Source organism: Scyliorhinus torazame, chromosome 17 (assembly GCF_047496885.1).
Source record: "Scyliorhinus torazame isolate Kashiwa2021f chromosome 17, sScyTor2.1, whole genome shotgun sequence".
Lineage (NCBI taxonomy): Eukaryota > Metazoa > Chordata > Chondrichthyes > Carcharhiniformes > Scyliorhinidae > Scyliorhinus > Scyliorhinus torazame.
In genome coordinates this window covers 131,483,968-131,502,965 of record NC_092723.1, presented here as the reverse complement: position 1 = coordinate 131,502,965, position 18,998 = coordinate 131,483,968, and the positions used below count along the sequence as shown (strand labels likewise).

The following is an 18,998-nucleotide window of genomic DNA, read 5'->3' as shown; positions in this document are numbered from 1 at the left end:
CCGGGCCTTGAGAAAATGGCAGGGAGGGGCTCCAGCCTTGGGAAAGGAGCGGTGGGATTCTGGATTTTGGAGACAAGTGAGGGGGATGATTCTAGCCTCGGGAAAGGAGTGGGGTGGAAGATTCCAGCCTCGGGAAAGGAATGGGGGGGGCGGTGGGACTTGGGAAAGGAGTGGTGCAGTTCTTGCCTAGTATTACAACAGCTGTCTCAGTTCAAAAGTATTTAATTGGTTTTGAGCATTTTGGGACATCAAGTGGATGTGGAAATGCTGCATAAATGTAAATTTTCTTTTTCTCTTTCTCGTCTCTTTCTTTCATACGTGCATACTGTTGTGTTCGGATTTCGATGTCTAGCAAGGAATCTACCAAACGACTTGTGACTTGTCCAAACCAGGATCTTTATTAAATCATACGTGGTAAGATAACGATCTGTTACAGATCAAGTTATCATGGAGTTTCTTTGTACTCCTCTGGAACTACACCTCGGCACGTCTGTCCTCTTGTACGTCTTATAACCAACCATCTGCCAATCACTGGATGTGCCCCCACTTCTATCAGAGTGCCTTGTCACTTGACCACTGTCTTGAGACCACATGGTGGATCTGTACCGCAACCTGCAGGTCGGAGGTCGCACCATATTGCTTACAGGCATATCGCCACACATACTAATATTTTGCAACTTAACTGCATTTTTTAAAAAATAGCTCTTTGTTACCTGCAAAGTGCTTTGGGACATCCTGAGGTTGTGAACGAGGCTATATAAATGCAGATCTGTTTTTGCTGCTGGCACTTTTAACTACTAGGCCATCAAGGAGTTCATATATAATTATCATTGTTTTTCTACAATTCTGTGCCTTCAAACTGAAAGGAAAAATAACAGATTATAGTTACAATTATGTCACAAATTTGTTACAAAGCCAACAGCTAAATAATGCCCTCTTTTAACATAATTGCCTTTTAGTCTCTACTGTTTTAACATAGAAGGTACTTTAGGATTTACCACATCTTTGAGTGAAGAGCCTTTCAATATCTCCAGAAGATTGTGTCCATCTTTTAAAACTCCCTGCAACTGGGATTAAAGCTGAGCTGATGAGTTGATACAGTCCTGTTGGTCGTATATTTTAATAACTTGTCATAGAGCTGCCTCAGATTTCTGGCTCTCTTGGCATTTTGGCTCCCTAAATATTAGCATGAATATAAATAAATGTTATCAGTGCCAGCATGCGGTCCAATTGCTAACCACCAGTGACAGAGGCACTCCTGCTTCAGTTCATTCCTGACCTGCCAATTAAAAAATATATTTACAGTGTCAGTGAGTTGCAAAGATAGGCATTTATACCAGCACTTTGACAGATTATTAAATTATACTCTCTTCAAGGTATTAACTGAGGCAGTCCTGGGGATACGAGTGAAGCTGAATAAATTAGCCCAATATCCAGCACCTTGAAAGATACACAGACTTAGTCAGCATTGAATAAGAAATACTTAAATCACAGGCTGCATTGTCCAGCGCACAAACCGAGTCTGGTCGAGGCTTTCTATTACTCATCCTTGCACTGGCATCAACAGCAATGTTAGATATTTCAGCTTCAGCAATTGTATCCTCTTTGCCCAAAGGGTTCAGAATACGCTGTACTAAACTGTAAATATTGCTTAGCAACCACAGTGCCACCAATCAACATGGCAACACCTCATAACTAATCACTATCTCTCATTTAAGTTGGGAGCATGTCATCTGTATAGTAATGACATCATTTATGTTTTTAGGCTGCTGCCACATATTTATTTTATGCTTGAGTATTAGACACCAATCCTTTGAGCAATCCTTCACTCCCTACTCTAACTTTATACATACAGCATCTGTCTTGTCGTGTTGCCTAGGGGTTGAAGAGAAACCCATGTTGCTGTAATAGCTCATTGAATTGATTCTTCTGTTCTCATCATTGGATAGGAGAAGAATAAATAGTCTTATCAGAATTTATGACTGAATCTTTCAATAATGTATTGGGTTTATGAAATGTGAAGATCAAACAGTAGCGCAGTAAATTTAATTTGGGTTGCAGAATTTTTAACTGCTGAAATACAAAACGAAAGACAATATTTTGCAAATTCTTAGTAATAAGTACAAGTAATGTAAAACACAACTTAAAACTTAGACATATGGGGCGCGATTTAATTAAATGGGAACAAAGCCCCATAGCAAGCGCGTTTAGCTGCATGTTTCCTGGTGCTTGCAGCGCTGAGAAACACACTATAAAATGGCACTCGCATTAGATAGATTAGATCGACAGCCTCAGCAGGGAATGCGCAGCTGAGGATGTACCATCAGTGACGACAGACGAAAGTCGAAAGAGTAAACTGTGGCTTTAAACAGCTAAAAGAAAGCTGCTGGCAGGGCTGGAGGTTACCTTTATACTTGAGCCTGAGGGGCGGAGCCAGCAGGGACAAACCCAGACATGTAACAAACAGTAAGAACAGTAAGTACTCTAAGTAAGAACAGTATGTACAATATAATACAGTGGTTCACCACATTCACCCCCTGTTAAAAAAGTCCAGCGGGGGTGAGATCGAGTCTGTCGGGGGCTTTGACCTTCCGCTGTGATCGCCTCAGTCCCGGCTGTGGCGAGGACACTGGTGTCGGATGAAGTGTTGAGGCCTGCGTATCCAGGAGCGTGTCGTCTTCTGGATAAGTAGCAACGGAGGGAGACGGTGTAGAGTCATGAGTAGCAACGGAGGGAGACAGTTTAGAGTCGGGGGTAGCGGTGATGGTCGCTGGGGAACCTGCGGGTGCCAAGTCCCGAAGGGAGACTGTGTCCTCCCGCCCGTCATGGTGTGCCACGTAGGCATATGGGGGGTTAGCATGGAGGAGAAGGACCCTTTCGACCAGGGGATCCGACTTGTGCTTCCTCTCATGCTTCCGGAGGAGGACGGGTCCTGGAACCGTCAGCCAGGATGGGAGTGAGACCCCTGAGGTGGACTTCCTGGGGAAGACAAACATTCTCTCGTGAGTGTCGCATTGGTGGCGGTACACAGGAGCGACCGGATGGAGTGGAGTGCATCGGGAAGGACCTCCTGCCAGCGGGAGGCAGGGAGATTTCTAGACTGTAGGGCAAGAAGGACGGCCTTCCAGAACGTCGCATTCTCCCTCTCCACCTGTCCATTTCCCTGGGGGTTGTAGCTGGTAGTCCTGCTTGAGGCGATGCCCTTGCTAAGCAGGAACTGACGCAGCTCATCACTCATGAAGGAGGAACCCCGATCGTTATGGATGTAAGTGGGGAACTCGAACAAGGTGAAGAGGCCGTGCAGGGCCTTGATGACTGTGGCAGAGGTCATGTCAGGGCATGGGATTGCGAAAGGGAAACTTGAGTACTCATCAATGATGTTGAGGAAGTACACGTTATGGTCAGTGGAGGGGAGGGGTCCTTTGAAATCGGTGCTGAGGCGCTCAAAGGGGCGGGAGGCCTTTACCAGATGTGCTCTATCCAGCCGATAGAAGTGCGGTTTGCACTCCGCACAGACCTGGCAGTCCCTGGTCATGGTCCTGACCTCCTTGATGGAGCAAGGCAGGTTGCGGGCCTTGATAAAATGAAAAGAACGGGTGACCCCCGGGTGACAGAGGTCATTGTGGAGGGCCCGAAGTCGGCCTACTTGTGCGCTGACACATGTACCGCGGGATCGGACATCTGGGGGCTCAATGAGCTTCCAGGTCGATTCAAGATTTCATAATTATAGGTGGAGAGTTCGATCCTCCACCTTAGGATCTTGTCATTCTTGATCCTGCCCGCTGCGTACTGTTAAACATGAAGGCAACCGACTGTTGGTCAGTGAGGAGAGTGAATCGCCTGCCGGCCAGGTAATGCCTCCAATGTCGCACAGCTTGGGCTTCCTTTTCGACAGAGGATTGTCGAATTTCCGAGCCCTGGAGAGTACAGGAGAAGAAAGCCACGGGCCTGCCCGCCTGGTTGAGGGTAGCGGCCAGAGCAAAGTCAGATGCATCGCTCTCCACCTGGGACGGGATGGACTCGTCTACTGCGTGCATCGTGGCTTTGGCAGTACCTGTTTTGATGTGGTTGAATGCCTGGCGGGCCTCAGCTGTCCGGGGAAAAATGGTGGATTTAATGAGTGGGCGGGCCTTGTCTGCATAATTGGGGACCCACTGGGCATAATAGGAAAAGAACCCCAGGCATCTCTTCAGGGCCTTGGGGCAGTGGGGGAGTGGAAGTTCCAAGAGGGGACGCATGCGGTCGGGATCGGGCCCTAGGACTCCGTTTTCCACAACGTAGCCAAGGATGGCTAGGCGGGTTGTGCGGAAAACGTATTTCTCCTTATTGTATGACAAGTTAAGGAGCTTGGCGGTGTGGAGGAAATGTTGGAGGTTAGCGTCATGGTCCTGCTGGTCATGGCCACAGATGGTGACATTATCCAGATACGGGAATGTGGCCCGCAGCCTGTACTGGTCAACCATTCGGTCTATCTCCCGTTGGAAGACCGAGACCCCATTGGTGACGCCGAAGGGGACCCTGAGGAAGTGGTAGAGGCGGGCATCTGCCTCGAAGGCAGTGTATTGGCGGTCCTCCGGGCGGATAGGGAGCTGGTGGTACGCGGACTTCAAGTCAATAGTGGAGAAGACTCGGTGCTGCGCAATCTGGTTGACCATGTCAGATACGCGGGGGGAGAGGGTACGCATCGAGCTGCGTGTACCGGTTGATGGTCTGTCTGTAGCCGATGACCATCCGGTGCTTCTCCCCAGTTTTGACGACCACCACTTGGGCTCTCCAGGGGCTAGTGTTGGCCTCTATGATCCCTTCCTGCAGGAATCGCTGGACCTCCGACCTGATAAAGACCTTGTCCCGAGCACTGTATCGTCTGCTCCTCGTGGCGATGGGCTTACAGTCCGGGGTGAGGTTAGCAAAGAGCAGGGGTGGGGCGACCTTAAGGGTCGAGAGGCTACAGACGGTGAGAGGGGGCAGGGGTCCATCGAACTCCAAGGTAAGACTTTTGAGGTGGCATTGGAAATCTAGACCTAGTAGTAGGGCAGCGCAGAGTTGGGGGAGGACGAAGGGCTTGAAATTTTTGTACTTGACGCCCCATGCTGTAAGGGTTGCGACACAGTACACACGGACCTCCACGGAATGTGATTCGGAAGCCAGGGAGATTTTCTGGGTCGCGGGTAAAATTGGGAGGGAGCAGTGCCGTACCGTATCTGGGTGAATGAAACTCTCCGTGCTCCCGGAGTCGAAGAGGCATGTCGTCTCCTGGCCATTGATCCGGATGGCCATCGTGGATTTAATGAGGTCGAGATTGGTCGATGCTGATGGAGGCGAGCTTCGTATGGTGGGTGGGCTGATCGAGGGTAGCTGAGGCCAGAGTACGATCTGGTGAGCAGGGGTTCCGGGAGGCGGAGGGGTGATTCCAAGATGGCGGCCCCCACGGGTCGCATGTGGCGGATGGCGTCGAAGATGGCGGCCCCCACGCGTCGCACGTGGCGGATGACGTGGAAGATGCGGGCTGTCCCCACGGGCTACACGCAGTTCTGCTGGGTTTAGAAACAGGTCGGGCCTGGCAGACTTTAGAGAAGTGGCCCATCTTTCCACACCCGTTGCAGATCGCGCTCCTCGCTGGGCAGCATTGTCTAGGGTGCTTACCCTGGCCACAAGTAACATTTCGGGCCTCCGGAGTTGGCGGGTCGCTGCCCGGCGCAGGCTTGCGGCACCCCTGGGTCAGGTGATGGCAGCGCCCACGACGTCCACAAGGGTGCCGCGTGGTCGGAGGTGTAGGCATCCATGTTATGGAAGGCCACTTCTAACGAGTCCGAGAGTTGTACTGTGTCTTGGAGGTCGTGTGTACCCCCTTCTAGTAGGCGCTGGCGGATGTAATTAGATTTTATGCCTGCGACATAGGCGTCCTGGATCAGCAATTCGGTGTGCTTGACAGCCGATACCGCCTTACAACTGCAGTTCTGGCAGAGTACCCGTAAGGAGCGGAGAAATTCAGCTTGCGATTCTCCGGGGCACTGTCGCCTCGTGGCAAGGAGATGCCTAGCCTACACCTCGTTGACTTCCTTAATATACTGCCCCTTCAACAGCGTTATCGCATCCTCGTACGAGGTAGCATCTCTGATAAGAAGGAAAACTTGCGGGCTCACCCGGGATTTGAGGACTCGCAGCTTGTGGGTCTCAGCGACGGCGGGGGCGGAGGAATCAATATAAGATTCGAAGCAGCTTAGCCAGTGTTCAAACATGGCAGTGGCGTTGGCTGCTTGGGAGTCCAGCTCCAGGCAATCAGGCTTAAGCGATGGATCCATCGTAACATTTTAGCTGATTAAATTGATGTACCATCAATGACGACAGACGAGGGTCGGAAGAGTAAACTGTGGCTTTGATCGGCTAAAAGATACCTGCTGGCAGCCGGTCCCAGAATGAGGGCAGGGCTGGAGGTTAGCTACCTTTATACTTGAGCCCCGAGGGGTGGAGCCAGCAGGGACAAACCCAGACATGTAACAAACAGTAAGAACAGTAAGTACTATAAGTAAGAACAGTATGTACAATATAATACAGTGGTTCACCACATTCTTCTGTTCTCATCATTGGGTAGGAGAAGAATAAATAGTCTTATCAGAATTTATGACTGAATCTTTCAATTATGTATTGGGTTTATGAAATGTGAAGATCAAACAGTAGCGCAGTAAATTTAATTTGGGTTGCAGAATTTTTAACTGCTGAAATACAAAACGAAAGACAATATTTTGCAAATTCTTAGTAATAAGTACAAGTAATGTAAAACACAACTTAAAACTTAGACATATGGGGCGCGATTTAATTAAATGGGAACAAAGCCCCATAGCAAGCGCGTTTAGCTGCATGTTTCCTGGTGCTTGCAGCGCTGAGAAACACACTATAAAATGGCACTCGCATTAGATAGATTAGATCGACAGCCTCAGCAGGGAACGCGCAGCTGAGGCCACACACAGCCCAGTTTTGTGCACTGAGGGGCTCTGCTCGCCGGAATTCCTCAGTTAATGAGAGATCGAGATGTCATTTTTATATGTTGTCTGTTGTGAAAAACTCACCACTATTCTTAGAAGTCCCCCTATGCCAAAAAGGGCCGACATTCTAAATGGTGAACAGTGATTCTCACTCACTGACTCCGTAGGCTTCGGTGGGTGCTATTCAGGTCAAATTATATTTTCAAGTTATCCCCCGGTATAACCCATACCTTCACTGAAGATTTCATCTACTTACCCACTTAGTAGCATCGATCCTGGGTCCCACATTGCTAAGTAAGTAAAGTAGACTTTGGAATAACCACTACTTCAGGTTAAATTAAGTTATTTTATTATTATTTTTTTTTTCTTTTAAAAGCTGCAATTACTGTCTTTACAGAAAGGTAAAAAGATTTTGCTTCTGGATCTTTCTGGTTGGTTGACGGGATCTTCAGGCCCACCTTGACAATCAGTCTTCTTTAAAGTCTGGTCTTCTTTCGATGTATTCGCTGGTGAGCTCGGTTGCTATGTCCTATCTTTCCCATGTACCGAGCTGTGAGAGCTGGCTCTGCTGACTGTCTCTGAGCTGACTCTGCCTCCTCTTTAAATTCTAGTCTTCCTTAGATGTATTAGCTGTTTTAGCTCGGCTGCTATGTCTTATCTTTCCCATGACCGAGCTGACTGTAAGCTGACTGCGTGCTTCTCTTGTTCCTTCTCTGCTTCTCTCTGAGTTCTGGTAGTTCCTGCTCTCGTCTCTGGGTTTATATTCTCTTTCTAACAGTTATTAGGTTTTATGACTTTATTGTAAAGTTACTTTTATTTCACTTTGATTGTAAAAAGTATCTTTGATCTAAACATTCTAATACAACTAAGTATTCATTTTGACATGACCTCACCTCTCAGGTCTCTGATTATATTGTTTCCTTTGTGATGTTCAAAGTTCCTTTGTGGTATTCAAAAATGCTTTGGTTTCAATAGGGGTGTGAATTTTGGTTCCTGTCATTTCTATAGTTTTATTTTCCAATTGTGTCCCCAGCACATAATTTTGACTTTGATTTTAGCTTTAAATTATGTTTCTCGTAGACTGATATTCTCCAATTTTCTTTAATTTACTTGGTGTTAGCAGAATTTCACACCTATATATTTGCCACCCTAGTCATTCTTTTCTATCTGCTGATTTTACTTCAATGAAGGTGTGAATCATTGCTTTTAGCTGTATGCTAAAATCCACTTGGTTATAAGTTGAAAGGTTTACATTTATCTCTAACTCAACTGAAAACCTCATCCGTGCTTTTCAAGATGCTTACTAAGATAGTTAATTTCAATGAAGGTGTGAACCATTGTTTTTAGCTTCATAGTAAAATCCAGTGTGTTTGCTAAGCCTGCTTGACTAAGGCTATCTGCATTTTACAATCCTGCTCTTTGCAGCTGCTGTTAACCCTTTGTGGGATATTTCCCTGTATTCTCTCATGTTTCTCTCAGACCAGATATTGCCAGACTTCCATGTTTCAAATGACACATCTTTCCATGTTATCAATTACATGTCCCGATCTCTGGAGCTCCCCAAAGCGATCCCCGCACCCCTCAAGCCCAACACAATATGGGAGAGTCCCCGGCCCCCCCCTTCTTCCAACACCCACACAGGACACCCGCAGCTCGATCGCCACCATGCAGAAAATGCCAGCTTGGCAGTGCCAATCTGAACCCTGGCAATGTCCCTGCCAGGTTGACAATGCCAGGCTGGAAGTGCCAGGGTACCCAGGTGGCACCAGCAGTGCCAGGGTACTACCCTGCCCAAAGAACATGCACCTGGGGCCTCTGAATCCCTAGGAGAACCCACGATTGCCTTTCCATCTGGACCCTGCTTGTGGAGACCATTACTGAATGGCGCTCACCCGAGATCTCCGAGGCAAAGGGGATAGATCCCAATGCCTTGAGTACCTCAGGAATCTTCACATTAAACTGAGACTAGCTGTCTCGCTTTAACATGCAGATTTGCTAAAAGGTTATCTTGCCCACAATGGGTGGGATTTACATTGCAATGTCTTGGGAGATCACGTTCGATCTTGCAAGATGTTGCAAGTCGAGTAGATCCTGAGAACGGGGTCTCCCGGCTTCTATCTCCGTGCTGCGCCCCGGCAAGCTACTTTTCGAGCACAGCATGGCCATAAAACCACGGCCATGGTTTCAGCTAACTACTGAGGCATCTCAAAGTGTTTTCCTTTAATTTAATAATCCCTGAAAAACTCACAAACTGGAGAAGTTTCACACTTTGTGGCCTTGGGGTTACTAAACTTTCCAGCAAGTGGATTTGAAAACATTCCCCAGAAATACATCTACAACCAACCAAGAGGGCAAGCTGCCACCTAACTAGTCCATTGGATTGACATTTATCTGACCAGAAAAACAAAGTCGGATCAGCACAAATGACGTGTATAGTGAAGTATAAACATGCCTCGGCCCAGTAGTGTTACTGCAACTAGGTTCCCCTTATGACTTCCTCACTTCTCTTTCTCTGTAACTTCCTGCAACTCTTCGAAGCTCTGCATTTCTCCAATTTTAGCCTTCTCGGCACCCCCAATTTCTGTCGCCTCTCTGTTGACCTTCAGCCATATCAAGATCCAATATCTGGAATTCTCTCCCTAAACCTCTCCATCTCTCTCCCCACATTTTTAAGATAGTCCTTAAAATGTACTTTTTTTGAACAAGTTTTTTATTACCTGTCTTCATATCTTCTCATGTGGCTCGTTCTTGTCTAGCATTCCCCTGAAGCACCTTGGGTTGCTTTATTTTATATAAATGCAAATTGTCATGTGCCACTAGATCATCCCTGGGACTAGAGAATGTGGTTTCTGCCTCACCGAGCAACTCTGAGCAGATATTAATAATTTTAAAGAAATCACAGATAAACATTCAGGCGCATAGAATTACAAAATAATTGTATTGAGTCACAGTCAACACATTGGGGTGGGGGAAGGAGGCTGGTAGAGGTGGAGTGGAGGGAAGAGGTGTTTATTCATAAAGTGGGCAGACTGGATGGACCAACTGGTCTTTTCCTGTCTGTCAGTTTTATATGTTAAATTCACAGTATTTACTTCTGTTTGTATCAATAGCATAAACAGAAAGTGTGGCAGTGACTCATTCTATGCAGTATTTATGCTGTTCAGTGTATTAATATAACAAACTCGTTCAGTATTCAGTTAGATTCATCTCTAAGATGATCATGGCAGCCAACCAGTCCCCAACATTTATCCCTTATTCAGTGCACCCATCCAGATGGGTAGTTTAAACCTAGTCTAGTCGATTCCAGACGTTTTCCTCGCATTATTATATGCCTGGAGTACTTATCATGATTTAACCTGTTTAATTTTAATGCTGTATTTCACACTTGGATAAAATAGTCATAATGAATTTTGCATGTTATGACTGGTTGCAGGTTATATAATTGTCAAATGGTAATTGTTGAAGGGGAGTGAAGGGATATGTTTATTTATATATGATACTGCGAAGCAGCAAATTGCCTGCGCACCTGCTCATCCACAAGTTTTAAAGTGAGAGGGAGGGTGTTCTTTGAAGACAACGATGTTGCCTTTGTTGTGTGGATACTGAAGTTATTGATCGTCTGAGGTACTAATTGGTGAGTTAGTAAGGAAGTCACGGCGATTGGTGGGAAGCTGAAAATCTGTATGGGATGAACTGAAAGTGAAAAATAATAGCGGAGAATTGTGATTGCTATTCATTTTGTTCAGCTATGGGACATAGGCATCGCACTGAAAAAAACAATGAAACATTTATTGCCAATACCAATTGCCCTTGAAAAGGTTGTGATATGCCACTGCCTTGAACCACTGCAGCATTCATGTTGTAGGCACACCGACGGTGCAGTTAGACGGAGTAATAGTGAAGGATTGCCCATTTAGTTCCAAGTCAGGACAATGTGTGGCTTATAGGAGAACTTGCAGGTGACTTTTCCCCTGTGCCTGCCATCCTTTTCCTCCTGGGTGGTCGAGAGGATGTGTTTGGAAGGTTTAGTCAAAGGAGACTTGGCAAGTTGCTGAAGTGTTTCTTGTAGATGGTACACATTGCTGCCACTGTATGTCAGTGGTGGAGGTAATGAATGTTTAAGGTGGTGAGTAGCGTGCCAATCAAGCAGGCTGCGTCCTGTCTGACCCTGAGCTTTTTGAGTGTTGTGGGAGCTGCATTCATCCAGGCCAGTAGACACTGTTCCATCACATACCTGACTTATTCTTTGTAGATAGTGCACAATTAATTGGCCAGACAGCTGGTTTATGATACAGAACAAGCCAGCAGCGCAGGTTCAAATCCCATACTGGCAGAGGTTAATCATGAATGCCATGCCTTCTCAACCTTGCCCCTCGCATGAGGTGTGGTAATCCTCAGGTTAAACCATTACCAGTCAGCTAGCCCCTTCAAAGGGGAAAACAGCCAATGGTCGTCTGTGACTATGGCGACTTTACCTAACCTTGCAAGGAATCAGGGCGTGTCTTATTTTCCCCAGAATTCCCAGCATCTAACCTGCTCTTGTAATCACAGTATTTATGTGGCTCGTCTGGTTGGTTTGGTTATGGTTAATCAGTTAGGAATGACCACAAAGTCCCTGGGCGCGATTCTCCACTCCCGCGCCGGTTGGGAGAATCGCCTGGGCCGCCATAATTTCCCGGGACACCGGTCCGACGCCCTCCTGCGATTCTCCCAAGCGGCGGGAACGGCCCGGATGTGTTTCGCAGGCTGGAGAATCGTCGGAGACACCCAAAATGGCGATTCTCCGGCACCCCCGCTATTCTCAGGCCCGGATGGGCCAAGCGGCCAGGCCAAAACGGCGGGTTCCCCCCGGCACCGTCCACACCTGGTCGCTGCCGTCGTGAGCGTTGCGTGAACGCTGGGGAGGGGCAGCCTGCGGGGGGGGGGCGGGGGGGGTCCTGCACCGGGGGGGTACCTGAAATGTGGGGTGGCCCGCGATCGGTGCCCACCGATCGTCGGGCCGTCCTCTCTGAAGGAGGACCTCCTTCATTCCACGGCCCCACAAGATCCGTCCGCCATCTTCTTGCGGGGCGGACTTAGAGAGGACGGCAACCACGCATGCGCGAGTTGGCGCCCGTCATCTATGCGGCGGCGCCTTTATGCGGGCGACAAGGCCTGGCGCGTGTAGATGACACAGCCCCAATCCTGGCCCATTGTCAGGGCTTGAATCGGTCGGGATCGGGGCCGTTTCGCGCCGTCGTGAACCTCAACGGCGTTCACGACGGCATGGCCACTTCGGCGCGGGAGTGGAGAATCCCGCCCCCTGTATCGACAAAGTCTGTGTTTATACTGAACGTAACACACTCCTTCCTAATGTGCAGCACTACCGCCATGCTAATTGGGATAGATTCAGAACAGATCTAGCAGCTCTAACCTGCTGCCCTATCTGGTAAGTCTGTCCCTTTGGTAGAACAGGAAATAGCCAGGACTGATGATGAAGCAGTCAGGCATATTGGCTATAAAGTATGATCCAGTGAATATGACAATGTCAGGCTATTACTTGACTCGTCATAGGACAACTCTCCCATTAGTAGGATTTTGCATCATCAGCTGGGCTGGGTGAACCTTTTCAAATCCGACGCTTTGGTTGGTGCCAGATGGTCTACCCTGTTTATTCTTATTTGGCTTTTCTGTCAAAGTTTGATAGAACTGAGTGGCTTGCTCAGACATTTCAGAGGGCAGTTAAGAATCTCCCATATCGCCGTGGGTCAGGAGCCAAACGTAGGACAGACCGGGTGAGGATAGCGGATTTCATTCCCTGAAGGATATAAGCAAACCAAATAAATATTTATCATAGTTCATCAGCTGTAGGTCACCATTACTAGACAATTTTGTTATTACAGATTTATTTAATTACATTAAATTCTACAGTTTCCACAGTGGGGTTTTAATTGATAACTAGAATTTTAATAATAATCTTTATTGTCACAAGTAGGCTTACATTAACACTGCAATGAAGCTACTGTGAAAATCCTCTAGTCGCCACATTCTGGCGCCTGTTCCCAGGGAGAATTCAGAGTGTCTAATTCACCTAACAAGCACGTCTTTTGAGGAAACAGGAGCATCCGGAGGAAACCCACGCAGACACGGGGAGAACGTGCAGACTCCAAACAGACAGTGACCCAAGCTGGGAATCGAACCTGGGACCCTGGAGCTGTGAAGCAACAGTGCTAACCACTGTGCTACTGTGCCGCCCATTTAAGCTGTCTTCTCCTGCCCCCATTTGGAGGCAGCGAAGGCAAGCATGAAATTGCACGGACGGGGTTCCTTACGGTCTACTGTCCGCCCCACCCCAACCTTTCAGTGATTTAACGCTGGGGTGGGCAGGGCCTCTGGCTGCAATTAAAATTCTTAAGTTTCAGGGTTATTTCCTGCCCAGCCTTAATTTTTAGGCTGGCAGCAGATGACAACTCTGGGGACAACCCGGAAATGAAGTTAGATCTTGGGCAGGAAGGGAGCTCCATAAGGAGCTCCCTTCTGACTGGGAGTGACCTTCCCATAAGGCCTGGTGACCTCCAGATGTCCCTCCCCCATCCCACGCAGCACCCTAGGCCTTCCCTGCCCGGACACCTAACACGTTTTTCTGCAGTTTCTGGAACTTAAATCCAGGAAGCCTCTTACAGTCTCTTTTTCAGTCACTATAGCACAGGCCGGCAGCTCTCCAAGGTGGGACTTCCTCCTTAGTGAGGGGTGGAAGTTCTGCCTTATGCCAATAAATGCTTGTTAGTGTGTAAAATGGCAGCGGGGCTCTGAGTCAGCGGGGACTCAGCCCCACCATCCTAAAATTTCAGTTCCATGTTTCCAAAACATTAGCCCACACCTATAGATTACAGTCTATCATGCAGACTGCTTAGTCCTGGATGGCGTCAAGATTCTTGAGTGATGTTGGAGCTACAACCACAATGCTACAATAATGACAGAGATTGTGAATATTTTATGTCCCAGTTATGCTCAACTTTGCACCCTTACTTTGGGTGTTTATGTTCATATAAAAAGAAATGATATGAAGTCTCTCAAAATGTTATAAGAACCTTGTTCTAATATATAATTTTAAGAGCAACGTTCTCAGTATCGCACTGAAGTTTTGTCATGGGAGTGTCCCTTTAAGAAATGTTTTTATCTTATCACATAGCTTCAGCGATGTCATTGTGTGGGTGGAGCTGGGCTGTGGTGCTGGGTTTTTACTTTCGCTTTGAGTTTGAACTAGTTTTGTTCTGCAAAGGTTGAAAGAAGGATTTTTTTTCTCCACCTGCATTTTAAAAGCTGTTTCCAGACTGCTTGATAACTTGAAAAGAAGTACCTGTTTTCTGGAAGGAATTCAAACCTGTGTTTTTGAAAGGACACAAGAGCATCTAAACCAGGTCTTGAGTGCTGTGTGCTGGGCCACACCTTTGAAAAGGGTTTTCTGGTTTATGGGATCTTTTTATTAAATTGGAACGGCTTAAGGGGGAAAATTTATTAAGGGTTATAAGATAGAGTACTGTAGCTGGGTGGAGTATTTATGTTGGTAGTTGATAAAAATGCTTACTGTGTGTGTTTATAAAAATGTTAACTAAATTTGTAGAATAAACTTTGTTTTTGATTAAAAGTGCTTAAGGCCTCTGTTGAATAGCACCTGAAAGGCAGGCCCTTGTGCTCATCGTAACCAAAATCACTAAACAGTTGTAGGTCAGGTGAACTCGATGATATACTTTCGAGTTTTCTAAACCCTAGCCCATAACAGTTTCAACTTAAGTTATAAGCTCAATTGCTTGAGACCTGAATCCACAATCTTCTCCACACACCAAGAGAGCCAAGCTAATGCAATAGCAGATTTATAGATGGCTAGCTATTATGGGTCATTTTATGTCATTTTGTTGGTTTTCGAGGATTGCAAACATAGACACAGACCACTTTATTGAAGTCCAGTTTATTTTGTTTGTGCCTATTTCATCAGAGTTATTTTCTCAGTCGGATATTGCCAATGTATGGGAAATTGCAGTTACAAAAGGAAAAAACAGGCTGGCCCTGTGAAATATCGGTCAGGCAAGGAGCATTGAGATCCCAATCTTGGTTATGATTGGGAGGGTGACGCGGCTTGCTAACAGGTACTGATAACTGTCAACGAGTTCACCCATGTGGTGAATCATGCACACCAGGTAATGCACCCAGACAGTGAGATAAAAAGAATGGTATATATGACTGTATAATATTTATCTATATTATATATCATTACCACAGAACGTCCTAAAGCAGCTTAGAGCCAGTGGAATGCTTCCAAAGTGTAGTCACTGCGGTATTGTAATGTCGATTAGCTCCAGCATAATCCTGTGTGGCATCAGCACCCCGCTCAGCCAAAGAATCGCCTGGGCAGAATAAAAAAGATACTGAAAAAAGCATGAGGAGGAAACCATAAACAGTTTTTTTTCCCATGCGCAAGTTTTTCAAAGTTATTGTCTGACTTGAAAGTATTAATAGTGAATAATATTTTGTTTTCAAATATAATTTGACTTTTGTCCTGCGCAGATCAGTAAACTGAAATCTTTCTCAATATCTGAAGCATATCATAATTATGATTGAAATATGTTATTACTGGCCAAAGCTGATAAAAGCTGACAGCACTCTTCAGATTTTGACAGTTTAACATGAGTGGCTGTCCCTGGTGACTAAATGTCTAGGTTCAAAGATCCTGTAATGAAGATAGCACATTACATGGGGAAAAAAGTTCTGTGCTGGCCTATTATTGTCTGTTCATCGTATTATACTGTCAGGTCATCAGCTGCTACATTGTTATTAGATTGATAAACAGAACTCTTATTTACTGAATGTCATTTTTTTTTGCTTGAAAGCTATGGACCCTGCGAGTCCAATAAGATAATGCAACAATTCCACTCTTTCAAGTATGCAGCCCAGGCTAAGTGATTATCATTTTGAATTATTGACGATAAGAAGGATAAAAATGGGTTAAAAAATGTGAAAGTGACTAATTTTGATATTTTATATGTCTTAAAAAAAGAACAGCTCCATTTACCAGATTAATTCTTGCTCAAGATAAATGCCAACCCAATCTTTCATTGTCAAGTGATTTGGAGGATAACCTCCAGGTATCAGCTACTCTTGTCCCTCAAGATGGTAGTGGCCGTGGGTTTGGAAGGTGCTGTCTAAGGAACCTTGGTGAGTTACTGCAGTGCATCTTGTAGATGGTACACAAGGCTGCCACAGTTCATCAGTGGTGGAGAGTTTGAATGTTTGTGGAAGGAGGAGCAATCAAGTGGGCTAGTTTGTCCTGGATAGTATCGAGCTTCTTGAGTGTTGTTGGAGCTGCACTCATCCAGGTAAGTGGAGAGTATTCCATTACACTCCTGACTTGTGCCTTGTAGATGGTGGACAGGCTTTGGGGAGTCAGGAGATGAGTTACTCGCTGTAGGATTCCTAGCCTTTGACCTTCCCAATATTGACTCAATATGATTTTGCTAGAACAGGATGATTAACAACACAGGCTATCACACTCCCATTTCGCACTCCCCTACTTTAAAAAAAGCAACAAATAATCAACAATATGATCAACAGGGAGTAACATTCAGGATTATATAAGAATCGCAGAGTAAATTGCAGGATACAGACATCTTCCATGTTGCACGAGAACGCAAAGGATAAATCAGGATCAATGAGCACTCTTCAGGATCTCTCATGGATTCCAGCGATCCAAGCATGCGACACCATTAGGGATGATATCCACTGCTGTCATTGTCCATTGGTGGAGTGAGTGAATGTTAAAGTGTTGGATGGGGTACCAATCAAGTGGGCTGTTTTATACCAGATTCTTGACTTCTGAGGCATTACTTCCATTCCTTTCCTTTCCTTTCCCAGTCTGGTAACTTTTAATCCCAGAACTGCCTTTCGCAGTGAGGGATTTTCCTGCCGATTCGCCATTAGCACAAGCGGGGGAATCTACCAGCCTTGTTTCATCTTCACATGTTTGGTCTTTTCAACCTGATATCCATTCACACTCCTAGAGGTGAACCATAGACTCTTTCGGCCTCTAGCTGCTCACTCTCTCTCTCTTCCAGATTCTGGCAGACTTAAGAATAGGTCGCATAACCCCTTTCCTTTCATTCCTGAAACATAACGATCTGAGAAACCTCATATTTGTAACACCACCCCCCCCAGCCCCCAAAGATGAAAAATCATTCAACTTTTTCCTCACATTTTAACATTTACTCCATACAGTGCAAGTAATATTCCCCCTCCTCCCTCCCAATGTTGTCACATTTTGCCAATAAACAATCTGTCTTGGCAGCATCACAAAGTTAAACCTCTATGAAACAAATGCATGTAACAATTTAGGAGTTCAAGACCCTTTTCCATAAGTTCTTGCTCCCATATAAATGAGAATTTGTTTTACTGCTGGTGGCTTCACCTTCCATTGAGTTGTTGTCTATCTCCTTTCTCCTGCAAATTTCACAGTATTTCCAGGTCCTTGGTTAAAAGATTTCCTAATCAATTGAGTCAAGAAACTTTGTCAAGAAACATCCTATTGAATACCGATAATCTCTGTGGTTTTCCAATTCCTTAGGTATAAGCTATAAACCAAGACCAAACCCTTCCATCATAATTCCTTTTATCATTCGGTTTCAATATGTCCCTTTGTTTTCCGGTAGAACCAGAGCTTACAGTGTTAGCAGGATGCTGACCTTTAACCAGTCTTTGAACCATTAGATCCAGGTCCTAACTTCAGGGGCGTCATTCTCCGACCCCCCGCCGGGTCGGAAAATGGCCGTTGGCCGCCGTGAATCCCGCCCCCGCCGAAGTCTCCGGTACCGGAGATTGGGCGGGGGCGGGAATCGGGCCGCGCCGGTTGGCGGGACCCCTCCCCCCCCCGCTCAATTCTCCGGCCCGTATGGGCCGAAGTCCCGCCCAGAAATTGCCTGTCCCGCCGGCTTAAATCAAAGTTGGTATTTACCGAGTGGCCAGGCGGCGTGGGCGGGCTCCGGGGTCCTGGGGGGGTCGTGGGGTGATCTGACCCCGGGGGGGTGCCCCCACGGTGGCCTGGCCCGCGATCGGGGCCCACCGATCCGCGGGCGGGCCTGTGCCGTGGGGGCACTCTTTCCCTTCCGCCACGGCCTCCACCATGGCGGAGGCGGAAGAGACTCTCCCCACTGCGCATGCACGGGAAACTGTCGGCGGCCGCTGACGCTCCCGCGCATGCGCCGCATTTCCGCGCCAGCTGGCGGGGCACCAAACGCCATTTCCACCAGCTGGCGGGGCAACAAACGCCATTTCCGCCAGCTGGTGGGGCGGAAATCCCTCCGGCGCCGGCCTAGCCCCTCCATGTTGGGGCTCGGCCCCCAAAGATGCGGAGCATTCCGCACCTTTGGGCCGGCGCGATGCCCGTCTGATTGGCGCCGTTTTTGGCGCCAGTCGGCGGACATCGCGCCATTGGGGGAGAATTTCGCCCCTGATCTCCATTCTCTTTGATGACTAAATTCTTTATTGTCCAGGTCAAAACAAAACTCAGTCCACCAAATGGCAGAATCATCCTTCCCTGGTATGAACTCTTAATAGAGCATCAATAATCAATTGTTTTTTCCCTGTATCATAATCTTTGGGAAAATGTTTGCCGCATTAAACAACAAAGGAATAGTCTGAGATTTTTAGTCCAGAATTTCTCTAAAAGCACCAGCAGGTTATGGTTGGTATAAAATATTTCCCCCTCATGCTAAGTTGTGTTCTGTTCACTATCACTTCTCTTATCTTTCCAATTCCTGTGTGAGTTTGCAAACAAAGGTTTGCTTCCACCTGTGTATTTGTGAGAATGTCTGTAATTATCAACCATAACAGCGGTCTCCCTTAATTTAGAAATTTCATAGTCTTTTAGTTGGAACCTGATTCTTAAAGGAATACAGTTTCTAAATTCTTCTTTAAAAACACCTCTCTAATGTTTTCGAAATCTTGCTTGAGTTTCATCGCCATATATCATCGACCAAACACCTTTTC

General features: G+C 46.6%; 1 protein-coding gene and 1 long non-coding RNA gene across 6 annotated transcripts in view; one reads left to right on the top strand and one right to left on the bottom strand.

The window, feature by feature from the left end:
- Positions 1-15,361, bottom strand: part of LOC140393575 (uncharacterized) — an 88,305-nt gene extending 72,944 nt beyond the window's left edge. Inside the window, exons 1-2 of one of the 2 annotated variants that reach the window (XR_011935674.1) lie at positions 15,238-15,361; positions 714-859 (exon numbers count right to left, since the gene is read on the bottom strand). This is a non-coding gene — a long non-coding RNA (uncharacterized lncRNA). Of the gene's footprint in view, positions 1-713; positions 860-998; positions 1,540-15,237 lie in introns of those variants that run through there. The other variant, XR_011935673.1, reaches the window with a different exon arrangement.
- The window catches only part of mad1l1 (mitotic arrest deficient 1 like 1), a 1,358,866-nt gene that overhangs the window by 1,286,008 nt on the left and 53,860 nt on the right, over positions 1-18,998 (top strand). The window lies entirely within an intron of this gene.